This window comes from Sturnira hondurensis, unplaced genomic scaffold (assembly GCF_014824575.4).
Source record: "Sturnira hondurensis isolate 20B ecotype Veracruz unplaced genomic scaffold, ASM1482457v3 Scaffold0020642, whole genome shotgun sequence".
Lineage (NCBI taxonomy): Eukaryota > Metazoa > Chordata > Mammalia > Chiroptera > Phyllostomidae > Sturnira > Sturnira hondurensis.
Genome location: NW_028093273.1, coordinates 5,122,591 through 5,139,058, shown reverse-complemented (window position 1 = coordinate 5,139,058; position 16,468 = coordinate 5,122,591). Strand labels below are relative to the sequence as shown.

General features: G+C 36.8%; 1 protein-coding gene across 1 annotated transcript in view; it reads right to left on the bottom strand.

Annotated features, from left to right (window-relative positions):
* Nucleotides 1–16,468, bottom strand: part of CARNMT1 (carnosine N-methyltransferase 1) — a 43,429-nt gene that overhangs the window by 15,870 nt on the left and 11,091 nt on the right. The window lies entirely within an intron of this gene.

The following is a 16,468-nucleotide window of genomic DNA, read 5'->3' as shown; positions in this document are numbered from 1 at the left end:
TAAATATCAATGAAAAATAAAAGCATAAGGAATTATCTATCACATGTTTGGATATAAGATGAGGGTTTAATCCCCCAAATATTACTTTTCAGAGAAAAACGTAGTCAACGTATATTTGGAGACTTACAAAGACACTCACATTCCTAGCAGCTGTCACCTGAACAACTGTCTTAGGAAGACAAATTGTCCCAAAGGGATCCCAATACACACAAAGAGACTGAACAAAATTATTTTATCATATAAGACGGTAAACAATTTTATATCTATATTCTATATCGGATACAAGGCTTTATGTAACTAAATAGATTAAATACATATAAATTTTAATGTGTCATGTATGTCTTTATAATCTTATATTTCAATTGGCAAAAGATTTCGGAGGGGGAGATATCCTCACAAGAAAAAGCCTCTGAGTCAATCTGCATATATAACAGCAAATATACCATATCAAACCAGAAAAACACAACCAAACTATTCTCCACTTATTTGCATCACTCTACCAATTTCCTCTGCTATAAAATTCACCATTCCACCCTAAGCTACCAAATTTACCCCGTTAATAGCTACCAAATTTACCCCGTTAATAGCTAAAAATTAGCCTTAACAAAGGCCTTTCTCAGGACGTCTGGCAAATAGCTTTAAACCTAGGGAAACTCAAACAGTATTTTTACAGAAAACCAAAGACAAATGTGTATAATCAGCTGTCATGTCAATTAAGAAGGAATTTCTCTATTGTCTGTATTCCCCAAATTTAGTCCATAAATCAAATCCAATTTTCAAATCTAGTCTGATGTATGGTTTCTTTTTACCTCTAAACTACATGGTGTTTAAGCTTGGTCTAAACAACAGTAAGGCTGCTTACTAGTAGCCCCATAGGATAACCTTGGCATCTCCCGCTTTGAAAATAAAAACCAAAACTGTGGGGTTTTTGGAAATTCAGCCTACAAATACAGTTACATGGAAATTTGCCCAGGGCCAGTCTTAAATTTTTACATATAATACATGCATTTGTATAAAAACCTTAAGAAATTTTATTTAGTTTGTTCCCCTGTTGAATTTTACATATACAAGATGGAATTACCCAAAATTTGTTAAAAATGATTTTTGACAAATACGATTGACTAGTAAGACATCCTTTAATCCTTGATATGGACAAACTAATTCCAAGGTGCCGTATAAGTTCTCACTATAATAAAACAGAATGTTTTCTTCTCATTCCAGATTATACACAATGTATGTGTGCATGTCTGTGTGAGCACTTTAAGGGGGTATTTTCAGTCCTACCTACATCAGTTATCTAACATAAATATACAAAATTTTCATATTAGAATGTGAAAAACTCCCAGCTGTAGAACTCTATGCCACTCCTTGTATAAAGGACCTGCCTCTATGGCAACCCCCCACCCCTCCCTTTTCACTCCCTACCAGACCCACCCAAACCCTTACTCTCTAGAATCACCTCTTTTCAGTTCCTAGTTGCCCAGTCAAAATATACACCTCTCCGAAGTGGCTGTTTTCAACTTAGAACTTTTTAAAAATCAAAGTAATGCAACAGAAAGTAAAAAGATTTGAAAGGAAATTGAGTACTTAAATCTTTTAAAAAATAATCACTAATAATCAATTTCTGAATAGCTAATGATCTGCATAAAAGGTTACCATGCAGGACATAGGGGAGTTTCAACAGTATTATTATGGCTGAAAAAGACAATTTCAAAGGTGACAGAATATACTGTATGATTTCATGTACAGGACATTCTCAGGAAGGTAAAACTGTAATGGCTGATAAGCACTGACCACAGGTTATGGGTGGGGAGGGTGTGTCTCTACAAGGGAAACACAAGGGTTTTTTGTGTGGTAATGAAACTGCTCTGTATCCTGTTGGTAGTGGTGATTAAGCAAATCTACGCAGGCCTATACACCAAGAAAAGTACACCTTACTGTAGATTAAAACAGAAAATGCAGAAATTACAAACCATGTTAACCACAAGGGAAATTTTTGTTAATAATAGTGCCAACAATTATTTTGTTAAATGAAGGAAAAGTTAACTTATGGCTATTATAAAATTCACCCTAACTAGTCAGGGCCACAGGACTCTCCACCCCCACCTTGTGGAAGAAGGTTTCTTCATAAAACTGATTATTAACAGACTGGCATCAAGCCATGGAATACAGAATACATCAAGGCCCCATCTTAAGCAGAGATTACAAACTCACCAATTACTTGTATTATGAAAAAAAATTCCAGTAAGCATATAAAAGGATACACATTAAAACAAAGTCTCTAGAATTGAAAAATGCTCAACAACCAAGCAATGAATGAGAAATGGAAAAACATTTTCCCTAATTCCTTGTTCTTAGCTAGACTGTTTTTCATTGAGTCTTTATAACAGCCTATTAAACGTCCCTCTAGTTACAATGTATCTGAAGCTCGGGCACTCTAGAAAAGCAGTTTCTACAACGGATCCTCATAAAATCTAGGACATTTCTATGAAGGCATTTCTGTGAAGGCATTTATATTTTTTAATATAAAAATATAAATCTAAGTACAAAACTTTATGATGAGCTGACTTAAAAAAAACAAACAGGAAGAGAAATATAATATGTGACTCAATAATCAAATGGTGCCTGCTGAAGAGTCACAGCAAAAACAGGCAAGCAAACAAATTTACCCCGTTAAGATCCAAGTATGGAGCAGCAGTGTATTTAGTACAAATGTAAAACCCCTGCATAATAGTGGGAAAAGTTTAAGTTTATTCAACAGAAGCAAGAACTGAGATGGGTCCATTTGTAAGACAGGACAGTGCTGTGTGTCTCAAGAGCCCATGGATCACCTTTGCAACACCCTTTGTGCTCCAAGTATTTTACCAGCAGTATATGTTCTTTCAAAAGATTTCCTTTATTGGCCACATAATATTTTTTTTGCATTGGAGCTGCAGATAAGCAAATTCCAACACACAAAATATTTCCTTTTGTTTTGTGAATGTGACATTTAACTGACACCTAGTGGCAGAAGTATGTACTATCTTCAAGCATCAAAAGGGTTCAGTTCTGTTTGAAACAGACCAATTCACAATCATGGCCCAGTATAGTAAAAGCCACTAACCACTTGTGGCTGGCTACTCAACACTTAAATTGTGGCTAGTTCCAACTAAGATGTGCTCAAAGTGTAAAATAATGCCAGATTTCAAAGACTTAGTTTTAAAAAAAGGAATATAAACTATCTCATTAATAATCTTGTATACTCATTATAAGCTTGAAATATTTTTGATATCCTGGGTTATTAAATTATATTACTAATTTCGCCTATTTCTATTTAACTTTTTATGTAGCTACTAGAAAATTTAAAATAACATCCATGGGTTACATTATAATCCCACTGACCAGAATTGATCCATACTAAGAAATTACAAAAACACAATTCTGAGCAAAAACATCCTTTCACAAAGGATATTTCTGATATCCAATTAGTACAATTAGCTAATCAGTACAATTATCATACAATTTATGATATCTAATTAGAGGATATTTCTGATATCCTCTGTGAAAGGATATTATAAACATACAGAGAAATGCAATGTTTATACTGTTTGGGGAACAATTCTAAACTAGTGTGCCACAAAAATGTATTTATTTTTTATATTTTATTTTAGAGAGAGGGAAAGGGAAGGAGAAAGACAGGGAATGAAACATCAATGTGTGGTTGCCTCTCATGCCCCACTACTGGGGACCTGGCCCCCCAATGCAGGCATGTGCCCTGACTGGGAATCGAACCAGTGTCCCTTTGGTTTACAGGCCCACAAACTTTTTTTTAAACATGCAATACCTTACTATTTAGCCAGGGGCACCAACCTTTTTTCTCTTAGATTTTCAAATTAAAAAATGACAACAGCTAACAAAATAGCAGCTGTCTGGTATGAATCAAAATTATACCTATCTTTTTTTGTCAGCTACGCAAAAATCATACATTTTGGTGTGCTACAGAATTTGAGTAATTTATGTGTGCCATGAGATGAAAAAGCCTGAAAATTGCTGGTGTAGGGGTGATATAGTTAATGTAAGAAGGTAAGATTAAAGTACCAGTTTTGTATTGTTCTCTTTGGAGAGAATGTGCTCTATACAGTGGTTTGACAGTTTGAACTTTATCTGCAATGTTTCTTTTAAAAAATATAACAATTTTTGAAGTAAGTATAACAAAATGTCAAGTTTAACAAAGCAAGGTATAGAAATGTTTTTTATTCAAAGTAGAAAATGAGTTAGAAATCAGGATTAGTATCTAGCCCCTTCAAAAACATGGTCCCAACTTACCTCTTACTCCCAACAAAACTCCATCTATCAGCCAAACAACTTCTCACCAATGCCATAAAACACTTTTCCACCTTCATCTTTAGAGCTCCTACAGACCCACAGAAGCACACTTTAAATTATCACCTTGTCTATGAAGTCTTTTCCAAATATGCCAGGCAAAGCTTAATGCATTTCTTGATGCTTTCAGTACTTTGTTCGTGCCTCTATTTTAGTTCATATTTCAAGTTCGTCATTTTGCTTATTTTATTTAATACAGGGGTTAGCAACTGTGACCACAGGCCAGTCATCTGTTTTGTAAATAAGGTTCAACTGGAACACAGCCACACCCACTCATTTATGTGCGGTAAATGTCTACAACAGAGCTGAGCAGTCTCCAACATGACAATGCCTGCAAAGCCTACAATATTTACTAGCTGGCACTTTGTTTCATTTGTTATTATAACATTAAAACTAATATCCTTGACATAAATAATTTCCACATACAGGAGTATATCTGTAGAAAGCTTCTCTGAAATTGAATTGCAGGAGTCAAAAGATATGCATCTGATTTTCCTTAAATATTACAAAGTTGCTTCCATAAAATTTTACTAATGTACTCCATCAGCAACATGTGATTCCTTATACTTTCACTAATAGTTACCTAACTTCTAAATCTCTGCAATGTAATACATAAAAATGGCATCTTTGTTTAATTTTTACATCTGCATTTTCTTATGCGATTGAGCATCTTACACCTTTCCTGTTAATTGTTCACTTATACTATTTTCCTACTAAGATACTAGCCTTGAATTGTTTACTGTAGATTTGTAAACACTTGAATTCTTGAACTGTAAGAGCTTGAGGTCTAGATTTGAGAGAAATCTGAAATATATACCTGTCCTTGGTCTACAAGGGTTATCGGGACAAGGGAGAAATCTATTTTCAGTCTCTATGCTACTCATATTATATTGGCATTTGACACTTTCTCCATTTTCTCTTTTAAAATGCTTTCTTTAAGCTAAAATAATACTATCACAAATAACTTATATTTCTTATTTTAATCTGAGTGGAATTCTTTTTTAAAGCTCAGCATATTTTTCTTAATGCTCGACTATATAAAAATAATAATAAATTCAATATAGACAATAGCATACCAGTATCTTAAGAGTGTTAGATATATGTACTGAAAGGCAAAGACATAATTCCTCCCACAAACAAAAATATCACTTCAGATTCTTCTACAACAGAATGAATTAATGAAATTAAGACTTCCAGCTTTTAGGATGTTCATCCAGCAACTTTTTAGGGTTCATAAGACAACATGAGTCAACACGGCTGTGATTTGTCAGTTCAGATATGACCTGAATTTAAGAATCTTTTCTCAGCCACCATAAACTTTGTAGCACTAAATTCTTAAGTGAATAACTAGTGAAGTGTCTGGCACTCAGCACAGTTAAAACAGCATATACTCCTATAACAAACAGACCCCAACAGAAACAAAATCTGAGACTTCAAAGCTGCTTGGGCTTGCAGACCTGGGCTATTAAAAAATCTAAACAGGAACAAATCGGACAAACTGATAAGACGTGTTTTTGTAGGAAAAATATTTTAATGATACAAGTATAGTTAACTCTACACATTTTAAGTAAATCATCTTTTACAGACAGGTCAGTTAGAAAAGCCTTTATTGAAATTTCAGAAGGAAGAGAACACAATCAAAAGGGCTAACTGACAGAAATGTGAGTCAATCCAGCCTGAGTGTAAAGACATCACATGTTTGCTGTAGCACAAACAGGATCCTAGAAATTTATCTAAGACCCAAACTTGACCAGGATTTACCTAGAATCAACCTGGGTTCTGAAGGGATATAATTACGTCCCTTTTCCAGGATTTGGGATTTACTTTTCATGTAAAAGTTATGACTTAATACAGATATGGGCTTTAATGTGTTGTATTAGCCTTTTTTTTAAGGTTCTCTGCCCCTCACCCACCACCCTTTTAGAGAATAGGAAGGGAGAAAGAAAGAAGAAACATGGATGTGAGAGAGAAACATTCATGGGCTGCCTTTTGCACATAACTCACACCAGGGCCTGAACCTACAACCTGGGCATGTGCCCTGACCAGGAATCGAACCAGTGACCTTTCACTATGCAGGATGACGTCCAACCAGCTGAGCCACACACCAGTCAAGGCGTTAAGTTTTTTTTGATAGCTCATCTTATCTACTATAAGCATCCAATCTAAATTAAACACGGGAAACAAATACATAGGAAGAAATGTGTATTTTCCATTAGTTTCAAGAATGGGAAAAAAAGTTTGACAGATATTTTGGCACACTTCATTTAAGTTTAGAAATTCCCCTCCACTTATATAACACTGATTACTTCCAGGAAAGGGTGGCTAGGGAAGAGTTATGGGAAAGAGACTATATCCTTTGAAACCATTAAAATTTTGAACCCTGTGAAATGTTTTAACTATTCAAATGCTTAATTATTTTCTTACCCCTCACAACCTACTTTTCAAAAACAAAAACATTCTGAATTTTGAGAAACACCTGCACTTTATGTTTACAGAACATATTAAACTCTTGTCTATTATTTTATAGAACAAGCGCTGAATATACACATTGAGAGCAACAACTGGTAACTTTAAGAATATAATACCCTGAGACTTCCGCCAAGATGGAGGCATAGGTGGAAACACTGTGCCTTCTCCCACAACCAAGTTTGAATACAACAAAGGTTTGGAGAAACAAAGACACAACCAAAGGACAGAAAATTGAAGAAAATTGAATTATACAGAAGTCCGACAACATCTAACCGTTCAACGGGGACGGTAAGAGGGGCAGAGCCAGCAGCGAGCAGGGTCCGGCAGGACAGGGCCCCCGACCCAGGCGCGGAGGCAGCCCGGAACCAGTTGGGGTGTGGGGCAGACTGACCGCGGGCGCACATTCGCGCACAGTGAGACGGACCACGCAGGCCCCAGGGGGCGAGGGCTGACGGGGGTGGCACACTCGCGTGCAGTGGGACGAAACCCGTGGGCCTGGTGACGGCAGCAGCTGCGGCACCGGTGAGGGCCGTAGCAGCAGGCGGCAGACAGGACGCCATAGTCCCTCTTTGACCCCGCCCCCACATACAGCGTCACAACCCAGCGACTTAGTTGCCCTGCGATACCAGTGAGGGCCGGGGTGACAGGCTGCAGACGGGAAGCCATTGTCCCTCTTTGACCCCACCCCCACATACAACGTCACAACCCAGCAACTTAGTTGCCCTGTTCTAGTGAACACTTTAGGGCTCTGATCCTGCTATGGAACAGGCACGAACAGCCCAAAAGATGGTGCAAGAAGAACTCAAAGTTCCAGAGCCAATAACTCTAAGCGACTAAGAAATTGCCAGCCTCTCAGAAGCACAATTCAAGACACTATTTATCAGGATGCTCACAGAACTGGTAGATTATAGTCACAAATTAGAGGAACATAGTCACAAATTAGAGGAACATATGAAGGCTAAACTAATTGAAATGAAGGGAGATGCACAGGAAACCAATAGTGATGGAAAGGAAACGGGGACTCAAATCAATGGAATGGACCAGAAGGAAGAACAAAACATCCCACCAGAAAGGAATGAAGAAATGAGAATTCAAAAAAATGAGGAGAGGCTTAGGAACCTCCAGGACATCTTTAAACGTTCCAACATCCGAATTATAGGGGTACCAGAAGGGGGAAAGAAACAGCCACGAGTGGAAAACTTATTTGAACAAATAATAAAGGAGAACTTCCCCAGTCTGGCAAAGGAAATAGACTTCCAGGAAATCCAGGAAGCTCAGAGAGTGCCAAAGAAGTTGGACCCAAGAAGGAACACACCAAGGCACATCATAATTACATTAGCCAAGACCAAAATGAAGGAGAGAATCCTAGAAGCATCAAGGGATAAGGGGACAGTCACCTACAAAGGAGTACCCATCAGACTGTCAGCGGATTTCTCAAAAGAGACCTTACAGGCAAGAAGGGGCTGGAAAGAAGTATTCCAAGTCATGAAATCCAAAGACCTACAGCCAAGATTGCTTTATCCAGCAAAACTTTCATTTAGAATGGAAGGACAGATAAAGTGCTTCTCAGATAAGGTCAAGTTCAAGGAGTTCATCATCACCAAGCCCTTATTATATGAAATGCTAAAGGGACTTATATAAGAAAAAGAAGATGAAAAATATGAACAGTGAAAGGACAGCAAACACACAGTTATTAACAACCACACCTAAAACAAAAGCAAACCAAGAGGACAGCTAGATTGGGAGTGGAACCACAGAAATGAAGAACACATGGAGGGTTAGAAACAGGGGGGTGGGAGGGGGAGAAGGGGGGAGAAGGCACAGAAAATAGCATAGATGATAGGTAGAAAATAGATAGGGGGGAGGGCGAGAATAGTGGGGGAAATATAGAATCCAAAGAACTTAAGACACGTGGTTATAAACTAAGGGAGGGAGAATGGTAGGGGAGGGAGGGTGCAGGTGGAGAGGAATGAAGGGGGGGAACAGAACAACTGTAATGGTATAATCAATAAAATATATTTTTAAAAAAAGAAAAAAGAATATAATACCCTTTTGAAGCAGCAATGTTTATAAAAGTTTGCAGAACTTAAAACATTAAAAAAAGACAGAAAAATAAGGAAATTTAAGATTAGATCATAATTCTAATAGCTGTAAAATATGTAATGTAGGACCATTGAATTAAACATTGACAAAATAACCTGTACTTTTATTAAAGTAAACAAAGGTAGCCCTTAGAAGCTGTGTAATATTGAGCTATTTATTCCAACTTGAGCCAAGAGTCTTTGAATCAAGACATACTGAGGAAGATTTCATATATTATAAAGAAGAATTAGAGAAGATTTCATATGTTATAAAGAATTAGGGAGACAAGATCTGTAATAGTGTCAACAATAAACATTTTTAAATAATTTTAAAGGATTAAAAGCAGACCTCAGTGCTGCCACCTCAATGTTCCATGGGTAAAGAGGCAAAGCCCCTCCCAACAAAGAAAAGCTCCAGACCAGATGGTTTCACTGGTGAATTCTACTAAACATTAAATAAAGAATGATAAACAACAATTTTTCTCAAACTCTTCCAAAAAAAATTGAAGAAGAGGGAACACTTCCTAACTCAGCCCATGGGGCCAGAGTTATTCTGATACCAAAGTCAAATAAAGGCATTGCAAAAAAAAAAAAAAACTTGGAAAAGAAAAAAGATCAGTATCACTTACACATATAGATGTAAAAATACTGCACAAAAATATTAGCAAATTGAACTCAAGAATATATTAAAAGAATTATTCACCCGGACCAAGTGGGATTTATCTCAGCAATGAAAGGGTGTTTCCACATAAGGAAATTAATGTAATATAGCCCTTTAATAGAACAAAGAAAAAATCTAGAATCATTTCATTTGTCACAGAAACATTTGACAAAATGCAACACCTTTCAGGATAAAAATTCCCAAGATGTCGGAAATAAGGGAAAACTCCTCAGTATGATAAAGGGCATTATGAACAACTCAGAGTGAAGCTCACACTCCGTGGTGAAGGCCGGAAAGCGTTCCCTCTATGACAAGAACAACATAAACAGCCCCATTTACCACTGTATTCAACACTGTACACTGGAAGTTCTGGCCAGAGCCATTTCTCTAATAGGAAAGGAAGAGGTTAAAAACCATCTCTATTTACAGATGATAGAATCTATATGTAGAAAATCCCAAAGAACCCATAAGAAAGCTAGTAGAGCCAATAAACAAATTAACCAAAATTGCAGGGTCCAAGATCAACACACACAAAAAACAGAAATTGTGTTTCTACACATTATCAATGAGCAATCCAAAATAGAAATTAAGAAAGCAATTCCATTTATAATAGCATCTAAAAGAGCTAAATACTTAGGAATAAATCTAACCAAGGAGGTGAAAAACTTGTTTGCTGAAAACTAAAACCCTGTTGAAAGATACTGAAGATCTAAATAAATGGAAGAACGTCCTGTACTGGCGGATAAGAAGATTTAACATTGTTAAAATGTCACTACTACCCCAAACAATCTACACAGTCAACATAACCCCAAACAAAATTCCAGCAGCCTTTCTCACAGAAATGGAAAAGGCTGATTGTGAAATTCATATGCAATTGCACAAGTTGTAGGACTCACATTTCCTGACTTCGAAACTTACAAAACGATAGAAATGAAAATAATGTGGTACTGGCATAAGGGCAGATAGACCAATGGAACAGAATAGAGAGCCCAGAATAAACCTTTGCCTTGATTGATTTTCAACGACAGGGTCAAGACATTAAATGGGGTAAGGACAGTCTTTTTAACCAATGGTGCTGGGAAAACTGGATAGCCGCTTTTAAAAGAATGAAGTTAGGCCCTGGCTGGTGTGGCTCAATGAATTGAGTGCAGGCCTGCAAACCAAAGGGTCACCAGTTCCCAGTCTAGGACACATGCCTGGGTAGCAGGCCAGGCCCCCAGTAGGGGGCACTCCAGAGGCAATCACACATTCATGTTTCTCTCCTGCCTCTCTTTCTCCCTGCCTAAATATAAATAAATAAATAAATAAATAAATAAATAAAATCTTTTAAAAAATGAAGTTAAGACTCTTACTTTGTACCATACACAAAAATTAACTCAAATGAATCAAAGACCCAAGCTTAAGAACTAAAACTATAAAAACTCATGGGAAAATTTTGGGAAAAATCTTCAAGACACTGATTTTGGCAATGAATTCACAGATGTGACAAAAAATAAACTAGATTTCACCAAAATTATAAAACTTTATACATTAAAGTACATGATAAAAAAATGAAAAACAACCTATAGCATGGGAGAAAATATTCACATACCATATATTTGCAAGGAATTAATACATGCAAAGATCACACAATCTCACCTACAGTAAATCATCTTCAATTCAGACACAATACAAAAAGCTTGAAGAAGAGACAGTGTTATACAAAAATTAGAAACCCCAACATACTGGGTCCTCACTAATAAAACTTGAATGTAAATGCATTAACAAGTCCACGGTCACTAAAAATATAAATTAAAAGCTTGTCAAATGGGTACTATGTATGTCAAGCAGTTCCAGTAGCTAAAGTATTTGAAATCTATCTAGCTTTGAAACCTATAAATAAACTTCTTTCTAGTAACACGTCACTGAACATCTTCCTAAATTATATCTGCAGAACACAGCAAAAAAAAGGGCAATGAATTATTTCTTATATTACTTCTGAATTTCATACATTACATATTTGGACACACAGAAATAAGCAGTGGTCTTTTTGTTGTTGTTCTTAACATCTAAACACGACTATAATGATAAACTCAACCATGCTTCCAACATTACTCAGTAATTTACTAAGTTATTTCTGGGTCTCACACCCAGAACACTCAACATCAGATAAAGAAATATTTAAGAACTGAAAATCAGTCAGGTGCCACAACTGTCATCAACAAGGGAGTAAAAGTAATGAAAGGTTTAAATGACATAGGAATCACAAGTACAAAATAAATCTATTATCCTTTCGAATGTGTGCTTAGAAGGTAATTATAGCATAGAATATCAAAAACTTACTAGAGATAAACAGAAATACAACGGGTGGTTTTTATGGTACTTATTGTGCTAAAGAGAATCTATCAGGCAAACAGACATATAGGTATCCAAACAAGGTGGATTAGTAGCCATAACATGGTAAAAGCTGGCTAAAAACCAAGAAAACCTCAATCCTATCCTTTGCAAATAACAATACTAATATACTATGGTTTCCTGTAAACACAGTATGTAGAGTTCATTTACTGTTGAAGAAGTAACTATGCATTTGTTCCTTGAGAGTCTCAGTACATGTTTAAAAAAGATTTTATTTCTTTTTTAGGAAGATGAGAAGGGAAGGAGAAAGAGAGGGAGAGAAACATCGATGTGTGAGAGACACATCCACCAGTTGCCTCCTGCAAGCAGTGGTCTTTTTTATAGCATAAAAAGGGGATGTACCCTGACCAGGAATTGAGCCAAGGACTGTCTTACAGGCTGATGCTCAAGCCACTGAGCCACACCAGCCAGGGCTCAGCATTTCTTAGTATGGCAAAGATTTCCTATTAACCTACAGGAGGAAAGATGCCAAAATCAATGTGCATGAAGTAAAAGGTATGGATGCAGATGAAAACTGAGAACCTATTTCCTTTTCTAGAAAGCAACAATATCGATTACGTTGTCATGTGTCTAGATGCAACACAGTTTATAGACAAAACTGTCTGAAGTAATTTAAGCAGCTAATAAATGTTTTTTTTTTCTGATTGTTGATATTATCAACAATCTGTTGATACTGTTTCTACTGTTTCTTTAGCTCAGTTGGTGGGGCACCATCCCGCACGGCAAAAGATCACCAGTTCAATTCCTGGCCAGGGCATGTGTGAGAGGCAGGCCATTGACATTTCTCTCTCTCAATGATGTTTCTCTCTTTATTTCTCCCTCCCTTCCCTTCTCTTTAAAAATAAATAAATACAATCTTTTAAAAAATTATGACATGTTCCAAGAAGCAAAACAATGTAACCCATCATCGTAAGAGAAAGCCTTCAACACAGCTGACCCCAAAATAGCATGTGTTGGAAGTATCAGACAGGGATTTTAAAATAATCATTTAAAAATGTCAAAGAATCAAGTGGAAAAGGTTAATCATGTGTACATACACAAAATTTTAGCGCAGAGAGAATATACACAGGAGAAAATATGTGTACACACTAAAGTGCTAGAATTTTTTTAAATGTGGTATTAGAAATAAGGAGCTCTTTCAATGGCCTAACTGCTAGACTGACATAATAAAGAACCAGTGAAGTTCATGCAAGGTTAGTAGAAATTATCCAAACCAAAATAGAAAAAGAGTTAGGAGGTAGGGCAGTATAGAAAGGCATACAAAACCTGAGCAAGAGTGACAGTTTAATACACACACACACACACATAACTGGATTCCCAGAAGAGAAATAGAGAAAAGAGTAGAAAAAATATGTGAAGAGATAAGAGCAAAGAATAATTCAGTAATATATATCCACTCAAACTCCCAAAAGCCAAGCCAAGCAAACCAAAGCAGGATAAATACACACAAAAATGTATATTCAAACTGCTGCTAAACAAAGCTGGGGTGGGGTGAAAGGAATGGGGTGAACAAAGGCGGGGTACTAATGGGTACGGGGTCTATGTGGGCTGCTGGAAATGTCTGAGAATGACAAGAGGAGCGATGGAGGCGTACCCAACATATGCACGTACTTCATGCCACTGAACGGTTAGGTCGAAAACGGTTGCTTCTGTTACATGCATCTCACCTCAATACTTTAAAATAAGAAAAAAGACATAAATATACAATTCTCAAAATGAAGACACAAAATGTCCTTTAACAATATCAAAATGTTCAACTTCACTCATAAGAGAAATACAAAATAAAATTATGACAATATACAATTTCGTGCCCATTAATTAGACTGGCAAAAAGTTCAAATGCTTAATAATACAGTACGTTTGGGAAGGCTGTGAGAAAACAGGCACTTTCATACATACATTCTTAGAAAGACAAAACCCATGTAAAAGTATGTGGCTACCACTGTGGCAGGACACTAAAGTAGCACCCACTTCCTGGTGTTCACGCCTTTTTATAATTCCCTCCCTCTGAATGTGTGCAGGACCTATGAGCTGCTTCTAACCAACACATGTCACTCCTGTGACTGTGCTACATTATGAAATACTCCATTTGGAGACTGCTAGCCCTAGACTTTCCACACCGGCTTGATAAAGTGGCCATTTGTGGAAAATCCACAAGATGCGGAACTGGGAGGCGTCTAGGAGAGGAAGCAAGTTTTTCGCCCAGTCCACAAGACGCCAGGCCCCACAAGCGCAATGTAACGAATTCTGCCACTATGTGTGAGCTTGGAGTAGACACTTCCACAGGCAAGCCTCTAGATGAGAACACAGCTCAGCAGACAACTTCACCGCAGCCAGGTAAAACCTTACACAGAGAACTCAAGTCAGGCCTTGCCCAGACTTTGACCCTCAGAAACTAAAATAATAAATGCGTGTTAGCGTAAGACTATGGTAACCTCTTACACAGCAGTGGATAACTAACACATGAATCAAGCTACACACCTTCACCTCTGATGCAGCAATCCCACACCTAAGAACTTACACTGAAGACAACTTCCAGCAATGCAAAAACACATACACATAGGCTGTTAATTGTAACATTATTTATAATTGCAAGATACTGCCAACTACTTATATAACCAAATATGACACTGGTTGAAGTACTTTAAAGGTGTTTAAAAAAAATGACTTAGGAACTGAGGAAGATCTCCATGAACTGATGACATGTAGCTACTTCTAGGATACAACATTAAGTGAAAAAAACCAAAGTATAAAATAAAACGTATAGTATGCTACATTTTGTGTATGAAAAGGGGTACGTAAACATATCTGCTTATTTACATAAAAAACGAGAAGGATAAACAAGAAATCAATGATATTGACACAGGGTGTGGGCCTGGGTGTAGAGGGTAAAATAAAGTATAGGAAAAGACTAGAGGAGAAAATAAGTTTTTCTGAGTATCTATTTTTTCTACGTTTATCTACTTGATAGTCTACAAATTAAAAATGAAATAAATCAACAAGAATGAGGTAGGGGATGAGGACACACAACCCTAGAATTGAAAGTAAACAGAAACAAATCAACTAAATGTACCCAATTTCAAATTTAAAAAAAAAAAGAAAAACATAACCACACTTTGAGGATGAGGGGGCTGAGGGGAAGCTAATATAAATAGTGAAAGATATTTTTATTAAGTACTCTTGGTTTAGAAAAAAATGGCTAGCAAATCCTGAACTCCTTTTTGGTAGTTCTGTTTTTCACAGCTGTATGGAGGTAGCAATTCTGAAACAACTGTTTGTATTACAGGACCGAGTAAAATGTCCTGATGTTGTCAGAAGTCAGAGTCCTCACTAGGGAAAAAAAACAGACAGAGAATAGGAGAAGCCAAGAAGTAACCCAAAGGGGTTGGACTGGAATTGGAGGTATGCTAGGACCGCATGATTTAAAACTGTGTATGTGTGTTCTCTCCACCGAAAGGCTCAGAAGCAATGACACCTTATTAACAATGAACATGCCAAGTGCCAGATCCTGGTTTCTATAGACCATTCCACATTAAAAGGAACCAGGTCCTTAAAAAGGAGTACCCAATTCCATGACTGAACTAGAGATGACACAAGATGGGACTGAAGCATCTTACTGTGCCAGAAAGTACTAAAAAAAGATAAAGAAAATAAAAAAGAAAGAAGAAAAAGAAAGCAAGGAAGGAAGCAAGAAAACAAAAAAAGAAAGATTAGGGCATGCCAAGCCAAAAGGACACAGCAGCCAACTGAAGGGACTCCTCCTGGCCAAATCTGAGGCAATTTGAAATTTAAAAACCAACAGTAATAGATTGTAACCATCTGATATAATTGAATAAAATAAGAACAATGAGTCCTTCCTGATTAAGAGTTAAGATACATATAGTAGAATGCTGACTGATAATTGTGGTGTTATCAGTGTTAGAAATAATAATTAAGTGTTAGATAAGTGTTAAAAAGTCACCATTCCACAACGATCATAGCGCAGGTTAGTTCATGAAAGAATCATCAATGGATGACAATTCTAGCGGGAAGAAAGTTTGAGAAGTAACAGGATATTGACTGCACTGACTCAAAGAGTCTCCCCAGACACTGCTTGTAAGCTGCAAGAAGAAAAGCAGTAACTGAACAGTGGTGAAACCAAATAACACCTTGACTGGGTGATCAAAATTAAAATCATCAATGATAAGCTGATAAACACCGTATGTCTTTGAATGTGGAATCCTGAAAAGAATACATTAAATATGTATTATTTTGAAAAAGGACATATATCCTAGATGTAATCATGAAGAAACATCAGTCAATGTCAAACTGAGGCATATTCTATAAAGTAACTTCCTTGTATTCTTCAAAAATGCCAATGTCATAAAGTCAAAAAAGGGGGGGGGGCGTGTTGCACCAAGGAACTGTTCCAGATTAAAGACCAAGACGTCGGGTAAGAAGGCAGGCAGTGCGACACTGAAGCAAGATGCTCTCTATCCTGTTGCTGGTTCTGAAGTCGGGG